Source organism: Echiichthys vipera (genome assembly GCF_963691815.1).
Source record: "Echiichthys vipera genome assembly, chromosome: 6".
Lineage (NCBI taxonomy): Eukaryota > Metazoa > Chordata > Actinopteri > Perciformes > Trachinidae > Echiichthys > Echiichthys vipera.
Window position 1 is genome coordinate 20855905 of NC_139831.1, and position 18352 is coordinate 20874256.

An 18352-nucleotide genomic window follows, 5' to 3' on the forward strand; every position below is an offset into this window, starting at 1 on the left:
GGTGACCTAATGGTCGGTGGATAGACAGTAAATTATACTGACTGATAAACAGAAGGTAGCTGTATTTTTTTTAACTAGGCTGATCCATATCAGCTGTTGTATTGATGTTTTTTGCTTTCCTTTAATAATAGCTATTTCTACAGATATAACCAGTATTCAAACACCACATGTATTATTTACACAAGAAGAATTAAATCATTAAAAGTTCCATTCATGCGATGAAAGGTGAGAATAATGTTAGAACTCCTGGGTGGTACCTACGTAGAGATTACACCACAGCCACAAAGCCAGTTTGGAATTTGGTCATAATAAACAACTGTATCCTGACATACAGCTCTGCCGGTTAATGTTGAGATCATTTCAGGTTTTCGGTGCATGTCTTAAAGGAGCTTTGGACTAACCTTCTATTTCTATTGTGATGTTTTAAGAATAGCTTTTCTTAAGTAGCAGGGCTGTTGATTACAACTTGTTATATATATTATTTTGCACTTGACACTGAAACAGGAACCTGTTCCTATGTAAATCTGCACACAGTGTGATACTAAGCTACCAATTTCATTTACCATTGACTTCTTGTATTCTTATTTAGCTGGTGCTCAGAGGTATCTGTCTCTGTCTGCCCTTCCAGTTGCCGTCTGGTTGAACCACTGTATATGTTGTCAAAGTACAACATATTTTTTCTTTGGAAACCCCAGGACTTTCTGACCTCAAAGCATAAGACCATTCACTATTTTGTAATTTTGGCCTGCAATAGTAATAGTAAACAAAAAACAATATTTAATCCTAAAGATTAATTTAATGCCAAGTTAAAATATGGTGAAACACCCCTGATTATCAACACTGATTTGTTTGGGTGGGTGTGATCAGAAGCACCTGCAGCAACAGCAGACAGTAATTTCACGGTGTACTAACACACCCAGAAGTACACGTCTGCATCACTGGAGCAAGTTGAGCAGTTACACGGTCAGTGCTGGTAGTGTGAAAACCACAACAAGACTCCTGACACAAAACAGCAAGTTGTGTAGTTTGAACAGTACAGCAAACTGACAACTTTAAAAGTAAAAGTTGTCACGGCATCTTGTCATTAAAGTCCCTAAATGTGTGCTCCATCATGCATATTCTTATGCTACAACAGAATGGCCCCCTACAAAAACGCTGGCTGAGAATCATGGTTTATAAATGCATTACTTTCAAAGCATATCTGACAAACTAAGGGACACATAGGGGCAGCTAAGGTAACAACAATATAGTATTGTGCAGTATAAAATCCTGCCAAAAATCCCCCTCAACACTAAAAGACTATATGGTCAGTCAAACAGACTAGTAACAGTTTAGTAAATCTGTGCCTCAATGGTTATTTATAAGTTCCAAGAGACAGTTTATCAAATGATTTGTGCCTTAGCTGTTTTATCACCTAACTATACATTTCCAAACATCTGTGATAAATTTGCTTTTTGCCTTGAATGAGTGTCATTTGTTTTCAGCTGTTATTTTTTCTTCGCTCTGCCTTTATGATTTATTCGTGATTCTGCGTCTTTTTCTTACCTAAAGCAAGAACAACTCTGAACAGATAAAAGCTCTTCTGCAAAGTCAGTTCATCTGAGTTCAACCCTGTTAATTTTTCTCTGCCTCTTGCACAACCTCTCACTGTACCAACACTCCCCTTCACAGAATGGCGGGAACAATGTGAAATATCATTCACATAAGAGATATTTTTAGATACTGTATGACATACTGATAGTGGACCTTGACTTTCTTAATGGGTCTATTATATGGTTGTGAAAATGATTCCATGTAAAAACTTATTGAAATTTTAACAGCTTTTGCTGCATTACTGTGAGGGGTTTTTCTCCACTACTGAGATCACTACTGTGATTTATAGATGTCATTTTTGCTTATCAATCAAATTCAGGATCTTGGAAGCATGCACCGACACCAGTGGTGGTAATAGTTCTTCCTCTTCCAGTTATTACAGTACAGTATATTCACTTATGTGTGTGTTCATTTATCAAATCTTAAAGGGTAGAAATCACAACCAAATATCAAAGTTAACTGAACTGTTTTATAGGTGCAAAGAGCAAGAGTATTCTAGCAGTGAGAGGTTGTCCAGTTGAGGAATGAGTCATGTCACCTTCTTTCCAACATTGCATTATGGTCTATTGAGTTCACTGCTGGTGGAGACTCTTTCTCTTCTATGATTGATCTGTCAGTGTAGGATTGTTAAACTCTCTTCAATCTTGAAAGAGGCGTTTATTGATGGTCTTAATTCTGAGGTGATATTTCTTGTGAATAGTGAAAATAATCCCAGTGTCATGCATTCTATGTTAGCCAGTTGTGCTATCATTTTTATTTTCATATTGTCCAGTCATGGTTCCTTGAGATCGCTGACAAGTAATCTGACCACCAGGGGTTGGCAGCGTGGCTCAGCATCTGACGAGATTTTAAATAATCAATCTTCTAAGTTTTCTAAAAGCAATGCAGTTAAAGTTACATGAATAAACATTTATAAAAGACTTTGAACACTTTATTCAAAATATTTACACGTTAAAAAGTCTATTTTAATAACAATATCTCCTCTTCAAACAATGACCCCCTTTCAAAAGTCTTTGTGTCTGTTGTAGGTGCGACAATATCACAGCCTCATGTAACGTTTAACATTATTATCTTGTCTTTAATATCACAATCCAGATCATATCCATAATTTTAACTACTCCTATTGCATGCAGAGCAAAGTTTTGTTCTACAGGCATATGCAGAATGGAGACGCGGGTTGTCAGATCCATTGAAAAGAGAGGGTAAATTCACTTGGCACTGTTGCTGATTAACAAAGCTCAGCCACCATATCTGAATGAACAATAGGGTACAGATTCTAAAGATTATTTAGAAACAATCACAGAAGACCCTTGAATCATCTTTATATGATCTAATCGCCAATCAGTACAAACTTATTGTCCAATCAAATCGTGTTATTTTACAGAGCTGCAATAATTATTCAGTTAATCAAATAATCACAAATGAATCAACAACTACTGATAATCAATTCATTGATTTAATACTTTTTTCAGACTTAATGGTTCCAGTTTCCCAATTATAAAGATTTGTGATTTTTCTGAATTTTGTGCAAATTGAATCTTTAGGTTTGGGACTGTTGGTTGGACAGACAATGGCAACCTTTTGTGTAAAACATATTTCCTGATATTATTGACCAAAAGTTAATCAAGAAAGATTCATTAATATTGTAAATGACTACTAACTGCCAGATTTATGACAACAGCTCAGCACGGACCTCCATTCAAGCTGTCTAGTCTCTAGTAAGCAGTTTGTTTGTCAGCAGTGAACATTGTACCTGTTAGAGGACAAGAAAGTCATAAAAAGGTCGCCAAATTCTGGCCTACTGGTGGCACCTGAGGAAAGGATGAAAGCAAACCAAAGTAATATCACACAAATGAAAACTAAAAACGATTTAAATGTCAAGAATGTGTCATTTCTCAGTTTTATAAAACATTTAATTATATATAATATATTAGGGAACTGCTTACCTAAGTGTAAATTAAAAAAGATGTGCACTTTCTCACCTATATAAAAGTACAGGATTTCAAGAGCAAATTGGGTTCCTTCCCCAAGTACCAATGGGATCTAGTAGCCCCTTCGCCAAGTGATTCAGTAAATGGAAAGAGGAAAGCTCTGCCAAGTGCAATGGAACAGTGAGAGCTCAGTCTGTACTATAATCAAGGTTTGCATGTTTGCATTCTCACATCAAAATCTGACAATTGGATATATTGTATTTGTACTACTGTATATCTGATGCTGTTCATTACTCTCCATCCAATCTCCCTATTTGAATATTGGAAGTTGGACCAGTGAGGAGCGTTGCCAGCGCCAACACCTAACCAGCGCAGCGATCTTGAATGGCGACTGTAAATAATGGATGTCAGCCTTCTGTTGTGTCTATATCATACATGAGAAAGCTTTTATGCAGGCAAGAAGTAAAGTCTGAAAAATCAATGTACCGTAGCCCCGAGGTCACTCACTTTTTATTGTACCAATGTAATACACAAGCCTTAGAAATAACAAATAGCAGACAGAAGCTGTGCCAGTGAAGTCAAGTGAGGAGAAAAGAGTCAGAAAGGTGAAGGAACGGACATGTCTGCTTCGGTTCAGTTTCATGGAAGGCATGGAGAACTGGAGTGTTCTATACCTTTTCTGTATATTGTGTCTATACTTTATGAAATACAGCCGCAAATAGTTTTAAAATCCATCTTTATGTGCTGTTAAACTCTGTCATACAACCAACAAAACATTCTCAACAAATCCTTTGCTTAGTGCTTTTCTTCCCTTCGCATTTCCATACAAACTTATACAGTACAACAAGCTCACAGTTTGGTTTGAATTGCTGTTTATGGGTCACAACTTCAGCTGGGTTTGTTTCGCACATTATGGAGAAAAAAATAATTGGAATACACACTTGATATATTTAATTGTTTGCAAGAATAGCATTGCTCTTCCATTCAGAGATTTGATAACACAGTATATGTAATCAACAAATAGTCTTGCCTTTATTATTGGTTCGTTTGTTTTGTTTTTGTTTTTTTAAGATTTAAGGTTTTGCATCCCTAATTGACACCACTTTTGCTGCATCAGAATAAAAACAAAGGAAAGGGAATCTAGATGTTGATGTGAGTTCTATTTGAGAGTTTGCATAGCTTCAAGAAGAGGGTTCTAGTTCAAGTATTTTGGAAAATTTGCAAGACTGATGCACTTGGTGATAATATCAAAACACTGAACCAAGCTACTTTGAGACGTTTTCCTGATCATGAAAGGAAGTACCCTATTTTGTCAGTACTGTCAATAAAACCATACCAAATCTCTTTCATCAGCATTCATGTCCTAACTTTCAATCCCCATGTTAATTGAGGCTATTTTTCTGAGGGCTGAGGTAAGTTTCTTTCTCCCTTTTTTGTTTGATTTTCTCATTCCAAAGTTCCTGTCATGTTTCTCTTCTCTCCCGCCACTCTGCCTCCACAAAAGCTAATTGTAGGAAATTATGCCGTCTGCCTCAAGCCATTGATAGACCATTGTAAGTAGGCTCTATTTCAATGAAAAACGTTTCATACTCTATACTTTCAGAATTGTAATTTGTCAGACAATTACATCTTAGTAGTCACTGGTCATTTATTACAACAGTTAACCAGGCTTAACCTTTTATAATCTTGGCTTTCTTGGCTATTTTATCAATATAACATGGCTGAATGCAACACATGTAGATACATAACTTAGTACATACAATAGTCTTAGGGCACTATTTAGATGAACAAAGTGTTAATACTTAATTTATTCGGAAATATTTTTATTTTTTTATCGTTCAGAATTTGATAGAATATCAGCCGTGGCAATACCACTGCTGTACTAGCATGTTTTTTTAAATAACCAAGGCATTTCAACAAAAAACTTTATTTTGTGAAAAAAACAGTGAGCAAAATAAGAGAACAGTAACCATTGTTTCAGAAGAGAAGATTTAAACACTTTTCTTATGGCTATAGGATCAAAAAATGAATGACTTTAGCAGGACATCACTAGTTTCTTACACTGCTCTGGTTTGATCTTGGTCCATTCTTCTTCAGTCTCTTCCACAGTTCAGTAACTGTAGTGGGTTTCTTAGCCATTACTTTGTTGCCAAGGATTTTCCAGAGATTCTCTATGGGGTTTAGATCTGGACACTAGGCTGGCCGTTCATTGTTTCAATATTCTTATATTCAGGGAACTGCGTAACCTGTTTTGCAGTGTGACAGGGGGTATTGTCTTGTCTGTCAAAATTGCAGCTGATTGGGAAACATTTGAAGTGACGATATTGCATGTTCCCGAAGGAAGTTCACATAAATATTTGCATCCATCCTGCCATTTAGCTGTACAAGAAGCCAAACTCCTGCTGCAGAAAACATCCTCCGAACCATGACACTTCCTCCTTCAAATTCATCTGACTTCTTTACACACTTTGAGTTCAGTCTTTCCCCAGTCCTACACCGAACATAATGTTTTCCATCAAACACAAATTGAACGTACTCTCATCACTGAAGTCACTCTGGACTAGTTCTCCTCTGTCCACACAACATGTTCCTCAGCAAAGGCAAGTCTAGCCTCTTTATTACTTTTACTGATGAGAGGTTTGGTCACTGCAAAGTGGGCTTTCAGTCCAAATTGTCTTAAAAGATGAGACGCCCTGAACTGGTGAGCAACTCCAGCTGCAGTGTTGAACTGATTCCCCATTGAGAGTCTTGGCATAATCCTGTCCTCTTGGGCACTTGTTTTACGTGGAGGACCGGCCTGTTTGCGGAACAGAAATTAATATGTGTCCTTGAAAAATTTCAATATTCTTTAAATCCCAGACTTGGAACACCGAACCTCTCTTGCAATGGCTGCAAGGGGGTCATTCCTTTGGCCTTCACCCGGACAACCTTCTGTCTCAGGGTTTCATCCACCTTAGAGCGGCTTGCCATCTTGCAAAGTAATCAGGAGAGCTGGCAGATAAATAGGGTAAGTAAATTGTCACCAGGTGCCAGATTGCCACCAATGACTGGGAGGTATCTGAAAGTATCTGCATGCATTCTCAGTTTTTTTTTTTCACAAAATAAAGGTTTTTGTTGAAGTGCCTTAGTTATTTAAAGACAACATGCTAGTACAGCAGTGGTATAGCCAGAGTGAATGTTCTATCAGATTCTGAACAATAAAAAATAACAGTATTTCAGAATAAATCAAGTATTTAAAATTTCTTCTCTAATTTTGATCTCCGGTGTAATCTATAGTGCATGGTGCATTTAGGGTGTGGCCAATTTTGCTTTTGCTAGATAGATACCACATAATCCGGGCACAAAGTAAGACACAAGGGACAAAGGCATTTGTATTATTTTAATTATATCGAATTATATCATTGGTGTGTTTTCAGCGTAACATGAAATGAACTAATCAGTGTCATCTCCTGTAACCTTTAAAGGAGATCACGAAATACTGAAAAAAGAAAGTTGACTGCTATTGTCTACACACGGCTCAGAGAGACCGTTCCCCAACTCAGCAAATACTGACACTTTGTAGCGACCCTTGGCATTTGATACAGATGCACTCGGCTCTGATTCCCTCTCAACCCACTTTTACACTTAAATCATCCTCCTGCCACCCACCAGAATTATGATTTTTACTCCCTCTCTACCAATCCCACTGGGCTACTTTACATTAATTGATGAGTGTTTTCATTAATGATTACAGAGGCTGCTTTCAATGACAGTAAACATTTTCATGCCCACATTTACCGTATGTTACTGCAGCAAATATTGCGGGACATTTTAGCAGCAAAACTGTAGTTGTAAACTTGACAGAGGAAACAAAACTTAATTTTTAGCTTCTGAAATAATCAATGAAGTTCCTCCTGCAGCAGTAGCAACAGCAGTAGCAGCAGCACTAGCAGCTGTGCTCTGTTCATAATTTTGGAGAATGTAATTAATATTTTCCTCATTAATGATGTATTATTTAAACCACCCGTAGTCCATCCACTACTGATTAACTGTGGGGCTGTGGATATAACTGCAGTCTGCAGAGCATTAATTTTACTATATGAAAAATGCACCCTTTAAATAACAATGAATACTGTGCCATGAATTTAGACTAAGTTTTTGTTGGTCAATGGCACAGCACCGTGTTGGTTTGCCATTGTCCAGTCTAAACTTGGGTAATATGACAAGCTTATTGTTCAACACGATATTGGTTGGCAACGATAGTGTTCCTCAAGTATCCATGATAACGGAATAATATTCAGTCATGCAAAGCCTATTATGATTTTGCACTATTAAGTCTCCATCTTCAGTGTTTCCCCTGTATTCATCCTGCAGCAGCACACCACAGCGATTCCATGAACCAAACAACTGTCCGTGGTTAATTTTTAGTGTCTTTAATAACTACTGTACAGTTGAGTGTCTGTTATCTTAACTGCTAAAGTAAGTTGAACAGGTGAACTAAAGATAACGTTGTCTGAAGCCTAGGTTACAAACTTGCTCATTAACGACACGCTAACATGCAGACAGGTTCAGTGTTTTATCGGAGCCAGACCTGGAAATTTCACAATACTCAGTACTGTTAATTTGTCAAGTATTTAATTCACGCAGGAGTATACAAAAGCAGGCTTTACCGTGAGGTTATCTTATTTAGACTATTTATTTATTCATTAAATTACCAGAAACATGCTATATTGTGATATATACAGTAGCGTTATTGAGATATGAAATGACCCATGGAAGATGGAAGATTTTTTGCCATATCCCCCAGCACTAACCAGGACCCACTCAGATGACCATATATCCTTACCAACCTTTCACCAACTACAAATAACCCTTGATTTGTATTTGTTTAGGCACCATCATTTTAGAACAGGATGCCTCTGTTGCTTTAATCATTCTTGTAATAAGAAGATTCACTTTTTTAAAACATTTCATTTAGGAGAAGTAATTTCTGTAATAATTAATTTGTAAATTCAATCAAATGCCCCATGAGTCGAAAAATATACAAAGAATTCCACATCCAAGAGAAAAATATTAGAAAAATACATTAAACCTCTGATTCAAGATCAGATCAACAGCTGATCATTTAAAGCACCAACGACTCTGAAAGAAGACAACATATGATGTAGCAGACTGAGAAGTCATGTGACCAGTATACTAAATAACATGCAAATTGAAAGACAGCAGTGAATTGCACTCTGAGGAGTAATTTGCCCTGTGGAGAGTGCCACTGGCAGCCAGTGTGCTAGCATGCACAGCCACTGAGTGAGTATGAAACCATTTGGCCTGCTGCCTCCAGTTCTAAACATTCAGACCCTCTGATGGACTACTCCCCTGTAAGAGTGCTTAGCGTCCACTTCTAATAAATTAGATGGAATTTTCTTTGTACACTCTGACTTCGTGGACAATGTTTTCCCCTGTTTACTGTAGGGCCAATTTGTTGAAACCACATTTCATGTTGAACACAAACCTTGTCCAAATTGAATATACCTTTAGAAACCTCATTTGAGGCTTCACATGAAATAATTGTCGAACAATACAACTTCCTGCAGAGTTTTTATATTATTTTTTTGTGTTACTGTATTGATTCCCAAAACCACTGTATATATTTTTTTGTTAACTCTCTGAGACCGATCTCGGCCAACATTTCTGTCTTAAAAGCCTGTACTGGGTTTCGCTTTTAAAGCTAGAGTGAAAGATTGTCAGTAAGTTTACGAAATAACGCTGCAAAGTTGGACTTAATTTTGGGCGTGGAGAAAAAAATGGCATTTCAAAGGGGCTCCTTGACCTCTCACCTCAAGACACCTCAAAATGGGTTCTATGGTTAACCACAAGTCTCACCTTTACCGAAAGTCCCACTTTATGCTGATCACATGCAGTTTTTTTAAAGAATAAATTGTGAAGTAGTTGTAATCGTGTAATCTTCCAGTCCAACATACACACATGTATATGATTTTCCTTAAATTCCATTTAACAAGTCCCAATATATCGCCCCCCCCCCCTTGCAGTATTGCAACATATTGAATACGCCTGTGAATGTTCTCATTCGTCCAGGTCATCGTTATCCTCAAAGCAATTTCAGTCAAAAACAACTGGACTGGTTGTTTGTCTAGGAAGACGTTTCACCTCTCCCTGTGTATTTCAAACCCGGTAACACACTCAGACAGAGACTAGTACATCCGAAGGACAGAACACCACACCACCACAAAAGCAACCTGGTTTATGCTGTCCAATGCAACGAGGAATGCAAAGATCTTTACATTGGAGAAACAAAACAACCACTGCATAAACGCATGGCCCAACACAGGAGAGCTAACTCCTCAGGCCTGGACTCGGCTGTCCACTTACACCTCAAGGAGAAAGCCCACTCCTTTGATGACAGCAATGTCCAAATCTTGGACAGAGAGGACAGATGGTTTGAAAGAGGAGTAAAAGAAGCCATCTATGTTAAAGTGGAGAAACCATCGCTAAACAGAGGAGGGGGCCTGAGACACCACTTATCTCCAATTTACAATGCCGCACTTTCATCCCTTCCCAGGAGATTCAACAATCTAACCTCAAAGGACAACTGTTCACACATGGCCCGGGTGACCCCAACGACTGTCGTTCAGACTCAATAGAGCACTAACGAAGTCGAAACCAACTGCCCACCAACGACTGTCACTCTAACGACGGGCGTGGGCACTTGGAACACAAAGGGGGTCAGTGACATCATCGGCCTTGTGAGAGGTTAAATACCTGGATCTCCACACCAGTTAGTTGGACCAGTCCCAGCCTGGTCAGATGCGTACATGAACTGATGAAGCCTCTTGGATGAGAGGTGAAACGTCTTCCTAGACAAACAACCAGTCCAGTTGTTTTTGACTGAAATTGCTTTGAGGATAACATATTGAATCATTACACTTGTATCATAATACATAGTGTATCGCAAGATTCATACATTTTAAGACCAACTGTATCATTCACATGATTACAAACACTGACACATGATTTACAGAGCAGAGAAAGAACGGTCTGATTAGCTCACAAGCTGCAGCAGAGTGATTTGTATTTATTGAACAGCAGGAAACTACTCCACATAACATACAAACATATGCATATGGTTTTCCTAAAATTCCATTTTAAAAGTCCCAAAATTTATATTGGCTGTAGCTTAGAGGTGTTGGACCGTCCCCCATTCGAGAGATCGATGGTTCAATCCCCAGCTCCTCCGGTCTGCATGTTGAAGTGTCCTTGGGCAAGACACTGAAGCCCAATTTACTCCCTGTTCTGCACATGGATGTGTGAATGTGGTGCGAATGGTTAGATTAGATTAGATGGTACGGAGATGTCCACTGCCATCAGTGTGAATGTCTTTGTGAATGGGTGATTGTGACAAGTAGTGTGAAAGCTCCTTGAGTAGTCGACTAGACTAGAAAGGTGCTATATAAGTGCAAATCCATTTACCACAATAGGATCCTCAACACTCTATAGAATTCCTCCTTGTTAACCCCTTTCAAAAGTTTCCAGGTAAACTGAGATCGTAATTACTTATTAGCATGTCACTATATTCTTGTAGGTTCTCATGAACACCGTTCACCAGCCAAGCTACTTAAAAACAAAGACACATATGGACAGAAAATGTTTCTCTGGTTAATCTAAAAGTAATTCAACATTCTGTTATTTTTATTAACTTGTGTTTTATTTGCAATTTTGTCAAAGTGCATTAAAACATTTTCTCCTCTACCATAATTATTTAGGCAGTCTTCAGGGAAGTTACTGTAAAAAGTGTAATTTCATGGTGAGATACTTGACTATGAGATGATGACCAACGTGGCAGGGGCCTTGTTTGTACTTGTTTGTTCAGCAAAATGGAAGCTAATAACAAATGCAGGGTACATACATTTCTCTTCAACAGAATGAGCAACTCATTGGGGCATGAAATCATTATAAAACTGGCATATGGGAGGAATGGCAGGTTACAGCAGAGGACTGCACTCACTCAGTCTTCATCTAAGTGAAACACACCAAAGTCAAATCACATCAATCAGTGTAATCAATGAACAATCGTAATGTTTTGTTTAGTAGTGATTGTGATTGGTGTTTAGAGAGCCCTCCGTTGCCTGATTACTTCCAGTGAGATTAGGGAAGCACTGTGATTTGTGAAGAAGTCAATCGGATATCAGCTCTGGCTTTGTTAATAGGAAATGGAAGATTAGAGTCTACGTGACCTGGAAAACTCAAGCTTAATACAATACTCTCTCTCCATGGTATGATTCCAGTGTGCCTAACATGCAGCATGATATAAAAAATCAGATATTTAAATAAATATATTCACACTAGGCCTTTAATGGTAAAGTTGTACTCCATAAGATTTGAGATATGTTGTTTCTAGCGGCCTCTGTGGCGGTAAGATGTAATTGCAGGTCAACCTGTGCTTTCAGAGACTCCATCTTGTCACATTCAACTATATATATATATATATATATATTTTTTTTTTGTTGTTGTTTTTTTTTGTTTTTCTCTATTGTAAACTTTATTGAAACACATTCACCTCTCTACTTATGTTACCCTCTTAAATCCATGCACACACTTTCTTATTATACTTCTACCCTTACAAGCCTGACTCAGAGGTTGGAATTTTGGATTTTCAATCACAAGTGAACGCAGCTTAACCATTGGTGACGATCTCGGCCGACAGACCAACCACTGTCAGCATTGTCACTAACATGGTGGCTTATTTATATCTAGCCCGCGAATGTCACCACAGACAAGGATATTGTAATACTTTGCAAAAAAGGCAAGTAGAAGTGCTTTAACTCACCATTGTTTTAACTCAGTATTTGATAAATATTAACTTAAATGGCAATTAAATAGTTTACAACTTTAAAGGACCTATTTAAGTTAATGATTTACAAAATTTCAAATTAAACACAGGTTGATATCATGTGCTTTTTTTCTAGCTTCAGGTGGAGCTAACAACAAGTTTACACAATATAGTTTTAGCCCTGATTTTCCACTCGTCAACAACTTCAAGAAATCACAGACCCCAGATCAAAAGGCAAATGCACGCTCGCTCCAGATAAATCGTGTATTTCTCAAACCCTTACAACCTTAATATACCCCATTATAATTCGTGTAATGTGATCAGTACAACAATCTGATGATTTTGAAAGTCAGATAGAGTGTAGGTGCCATAAACGGTAGACTTCGAAGTGGCACCTCAACTCTGACAGTAAAATGATTTTCTAAAATAAAACTTTATCACAATCTAAATGCATGCCCACATATGCAGTTGTCAAGTTACTGTAATGATACATTGGTTTCTACCTTTCTGAAACTGGGCACAAGTACAGTTACTAACACAAACTCAAACACAAAGTACACATGGGTCTAGGCAAATATTATTTTGCAATTTTAGTGACCAAATATGCAAATGCAATCATGCCACAACTACTGATGAACAATGTGAAAAATATGCTGGAGCAGGATAAATACATTAGTGGTAGGAGGAATACACTACAATCAGGCGGAGTCATGGGAAGACAATCACAATCAACTTTGTCCATGTTTTATACAATCTATGATGAAAACTCAATACAGCCATATTTTCACATCAGGTGGCATATTATCTTAGTGCTACCAACACAACTTCATCAACTTCAGCCTCATGTTGGATAGATGTTATAACATCTATGAGCCTATACGTTCTGGGTCGGATAAACACCTCCAGGAACACTATAGCTCTGGTGTTGCCCATTACTAGTAGGCAGGATTAAGAAAGGTAACAGGTGTGCTTTAACGTCATAGATAGCTAGCTACAGTCATGGAAGAAAGTTATAGAGACGCAAACACACACATATAGATGAGATTTGCATGTGTTCAAGTTGTTTGTGAAATACTTAAAGAGATACTTCAATTTCAGTCAACCCATTTCAATCTACATCTGTGCCATGGTAATATGGGCATTGTGTTTGTTGTGATTTTGGCAGATTGCTGACGCTCCAGTCTGTGGGGAATCCTGCCTTAGAGACGGACCAAACACTGTTCATCTGAAGACAATGCTCACATTGCCATGACACAGACCTGGATTAAAATGGGAAAAGTATCTCTTTGAGTGCCGCTGGAAAATTCAGTTGGTTTACAGGTCTTTGCTAGTTTGAAGACTTAAGAAGAATAAACCAGAAGTAGCTGTTTGAAGAAAAATAATTGGTTTATTGGTTCACTGCCCCACATTTGCTTCTCTTCCACTAGCTCTTACTAGTGCCAGAGCACCAACAACATTGGGCATGAAGGCCCTAGAGATTCAGGCATACATTGTCCAATCTGCCCCAAACTTCTCACACTTGATGAGAGTCCAGGCCTGAACACATCTACAGTACATCTCAATATTGACACATCGTTTTATACTGACATGTCCTCCTCCAAGCTGCTTGACCAGAATCATTTCGAAATCAGGTCAGAAAACCTTTAGGTCAGGACCTTGATGATGCTTTATATTGAATATGTACATTTTCTCTGAACTGCGTTGCCATGGTGGCACGGTGAATAGAAATTGAGCATAGATTATCCAATCTGCTCCAGATGTATCAGGTTTGATAAGAGTCCGGGCCTGAAGACATCTAGATCTCAATATTGACTCATTGTCATAGCGCCTCCTGCTGACAACAGGAAGTATTGCATAGGCATGGATATAGCATGGGCAGCATGGCGAATATTGATATTTCACCATGAAACAGGAAGTTGTTGTAAATTCATCATACATTGTCCAATCTGCCTCAAATTTCTCATGCATGATAAGAGTCCAGATCTGAACACATCTACAGCTCAATATTGACTCATACGCATCACGCCCCCTACTGACAACAGGTCAGCCGTATGTGACAAAATTATCCCATTTAAATGAAATTTACATTTTGTGGTCTACACTTTATACAGCGCAACATAAGGTGTGATTAGTACACGTTCTCTAGCGCCAGGTAGTCGATGCAGGAAGTGGTGCTAAAGATAGACCATCTGTGCCAGTGTCGAACAGTTGCGGGAATGCTTTAATACTTAAATGTATTTAGAATATTTGCAATTCAATTATTTCATTGCTCTTTCTGAGAAACCTAAACATATTATTTGAAGATAAATGGGTAAATATGACACCACTGGGCTGTAAAAAAGTTTGATATTTTAAACTCAAATCAAACTAGGGCTCAGCTCTTTATATAATTTGCAGAGTACATTAAATCCTGCTCATTTACACATCTCTCTGCTGCAATTAGTCAATCATGTTCAGATGTAGTAGTATAATATGTTTTTCTGTATCGTCAGACAGAAAAACAATAATTATAAAAAAAGACCTCCCCCTAATTTCAGCTTTGGAAAAAGACTTTCTGACACTATCCACTGTTTCAAAAAGCACTTTGAGTGAATGCTGCAGCAGCGCCTTTAGACTTCTCAGCGCTTACATGTAGAGTGCAGTGTTTAAGCTGAGAAGTGCATTAGGGCCATCTTCTTGAAACCCCAAATGCTTTAAGCTAAAAGATTCATCTTTAACAGAAAAGTGCTGCACTGCAGAGGGTTCACTGAAAATTATCCACAAAACTTTCCCTGCTCATTTAATCACTGGAGAGCTAACACCCAGATGACACCCTGATAAGCAGGTTGGAAAGCACTCGTTTGTGTTTGTATTGGTGGGTTGAGGTTTAGTTTATGCAGTCAATTTGTTGTCTATCAGTTTTGCCAAGGGAGAAGAGTAATAGTGTCATCATGGAGAATAATCAGTGGAGCAGAGCACATTAGAGAGGAAGTGTTATTGAGCAATGTGTTACCCTTTCTTGTTACTTCCTGGGAGAGCAATTACTGTGTTTGAGTAACCAATGATTGAGACAAGATGTCAAGAGGTCACAGTGTGTGTAATTGATGAGCGTTGTTGCATGCAAAACAAGGTGAATTTGCTTTTAAAGAGCAGGGTATTTTTTTCCGTTTTTTAAGTTGCTGTACGTTTCAGAGGACACTCTCCCGTTCCAGAGTTTGCCTCGACTGGTGTGATACCTGAGCTGGGAAAACACATTTTGAAAGCAAATAGCAGAGCAATGTTGCTATCAGTGCTGCTGAACAGTACCGTAACATGAATGCATTCACCCATGCAGGGCCTCCCTGCAGCTCACTGCCAGTAGCCCTCATGTCTCTCACACACACACACACACACACACACACACACACACACACACACACACACACACACACACACACACACACACACATTATATAGCACTCAGTAAATAAATGGTTCATACAGGTTCTGATGCTGCTTGTGTTATATTATGTCACTCAATGGTGGTATCTCTAGGATCTGGCTGGCTGGAAATTGGTCTAAATGAGAGCGGCCAGACGTACCTGTCAGGTAATGAAACATGAGCTTGTCCGATTCATGTTTCCAGGCTAACAGTACCCAGTTTCTTCCAGAAAATTTAAGCTAGCATTTTATATGGTGTTTATATGCTTAAATGAAAATAAATCAACATAATGGGATACTCATGTCCGTGTAAATACACTCTAAGATTTATTGAAGATTTATTATGACCGTCAATACACATATTAATTAAAGAAATATATATTTTTGGGTTCTGGTAAACCTTCCATAAAGTCGCCATTTTCTGATAAATATATTTTAAAAATATTTTGCCATAGGCTATGTATGAAGATGCATTAATAATTTAGGACGATAATGATACATTCTTTGAATTTGAATATAAGATTGAGTTCCATCATACTGGAATTGACTATTGCCCTTTGAAATGTCATACAATGACATTTTTACCTTGAGATTATTTCATTTTGTTTACTTAGTGGCTGCATTCAGGTTTACAAGCGGATGTGCTTTTCTCTTTCTCAGACTTAACTCATTTGAGATGTTTGTGTGAGCATTCACATTTAGTGATTCAAGTGTCATTCCATTTTAATGGAAAAACACATTTCAAATGTGTGATAAAGTGAAAAGCAATTCATCATTAAAATGAGACAATGGCCTGTACATGCTAATGGTTTCGATGTAAGTGAAGCCATATTGTAACCAGAAGGTCGAGGGCTTGAATCCCAGAGGAGAGATTAAACCACTGCAAGCGGAACGCCTATTTGCAGAGCACTAAACTGTAGCTGCTTTAGTTAGACTTAGTTGTTACCAACAGCAGAAAAGAATGCAGTGTTAGCAGGTAACAAACTGCTCCACTAAACCCACATAAATGGCAATTATACAACAAGGGGCAAATTTGCTGCCTTTAATCTCTATATAATAGGCCATTCATATTGGTTTTAATTAGCATCTTTCAGAATAACCTACACTGGTAACTTTAACACAAATTATTCCAGGGGACAGTTTCAGCTTCTCCCCATTGTCCCTTTTACAGTAAGTAACAGAAATTGACAAAATGGTCTATAGGGTAAAATATTTAAATTGGCGTATTAATCACCAATTCAATGATAATAAAAGAGGTAAATTAACTGTGTTCTTAAATATTCCAAGAACAATGCTAATTAAAACTAGTCAGAACATGGTTTCCTGCGGTCACAGAATAAATTATCTTACAAGACTTCATTTTGAAAAAGACGCCCCAAGTGCCCACATATACAGTGAGAGGCCAATCAACTGCTTAATGCTTAATATCAAGTAAACTTGTATGGTGGGTAACTATAATAACACAGACAGTACCAGAATTATTTTTTTGTAAGAGTTTGAGAAGAGGCAAAATAAAATAAAAACGAAAGAGATTGCGTAAGAGTAGCCAAAGGGCCCAGATGCTCCATTTTTTTCTGTAGCCAGACATCATCAATCAAACATAGAAAATGAAGTACATGTCTGTTCAGTGCTCTTGTTCTCCCACAGTGTGTTTTATTAAATAAACCGGGGAAAGTGAATTGCATTACTTCCATTGCAGCCCAAACGATAGGCTATATCCTTTTTAAATGAATACAACTAAAATAAAGGGACAATGAACACTATCTAAACTATAACTGTTGGTTGGTGAGGACATACATTTATTATACCTGTGGTTCTTTTCCTTCTTTATTTCATCAGTTAAAGGCTAAGGGGTTGCAGGGGTTTGTAGTGCGCCCGTTTCATGCCATTTGTGACTAAAAATAGATGTGAGCAAACTGTAGAAGGGATTTCGAAGCACGTGCGAATAACTTCACAGAGTAGTTCAGTTGTAAAAAATAATGACATTTAATCCCCCTTTTAAATTTAAATAAAGTTAAATTGTTACTTTTGGTGATATTCATTTTCCTCTACTACGGCACTCAGCTTTGTCTCCAATGCTGTGGCCGTCCATTCAATCGTCTCAGCTGTAAGTCCCACAAGATTTTGAGGTGGCCACCTCGCTGAACATGTCTCCCTCTCGCCACCGGTTCTCCCTCATTAAAAATGTAATAAAAATATTTTGCTCAATTTATAAGTTCCGTATGAATATTTTGGGAAATTATTTTGACACGCGGCTATTATGTGTATTTTGGATTTTAATTTAATTATTTTGAGGCCTAATCAACACAGGTTCACAGATGTTACGTTGTAAACGTCAGCAGGCTCGGTTCCATGCAGCATACATCCGTGGCAGCAGCAGACTAGTACATTTTTACATAGTCTAATGACATAATGAGCAGGAAATATGGCACAGAAACACATTTTTTTTTTTAAGCCACCACCAGTAAAGAAGAACACTAGTACCGCAACCACGACAACTTCGCCTCTGCCTGCATGCCCAGCCCCAGCACCTGCAACCAAGCCTAGCGTGATTGGATTAGACAAACCTTTCCATCCAACTTCCACTTTCAAATTTCCTGCACGG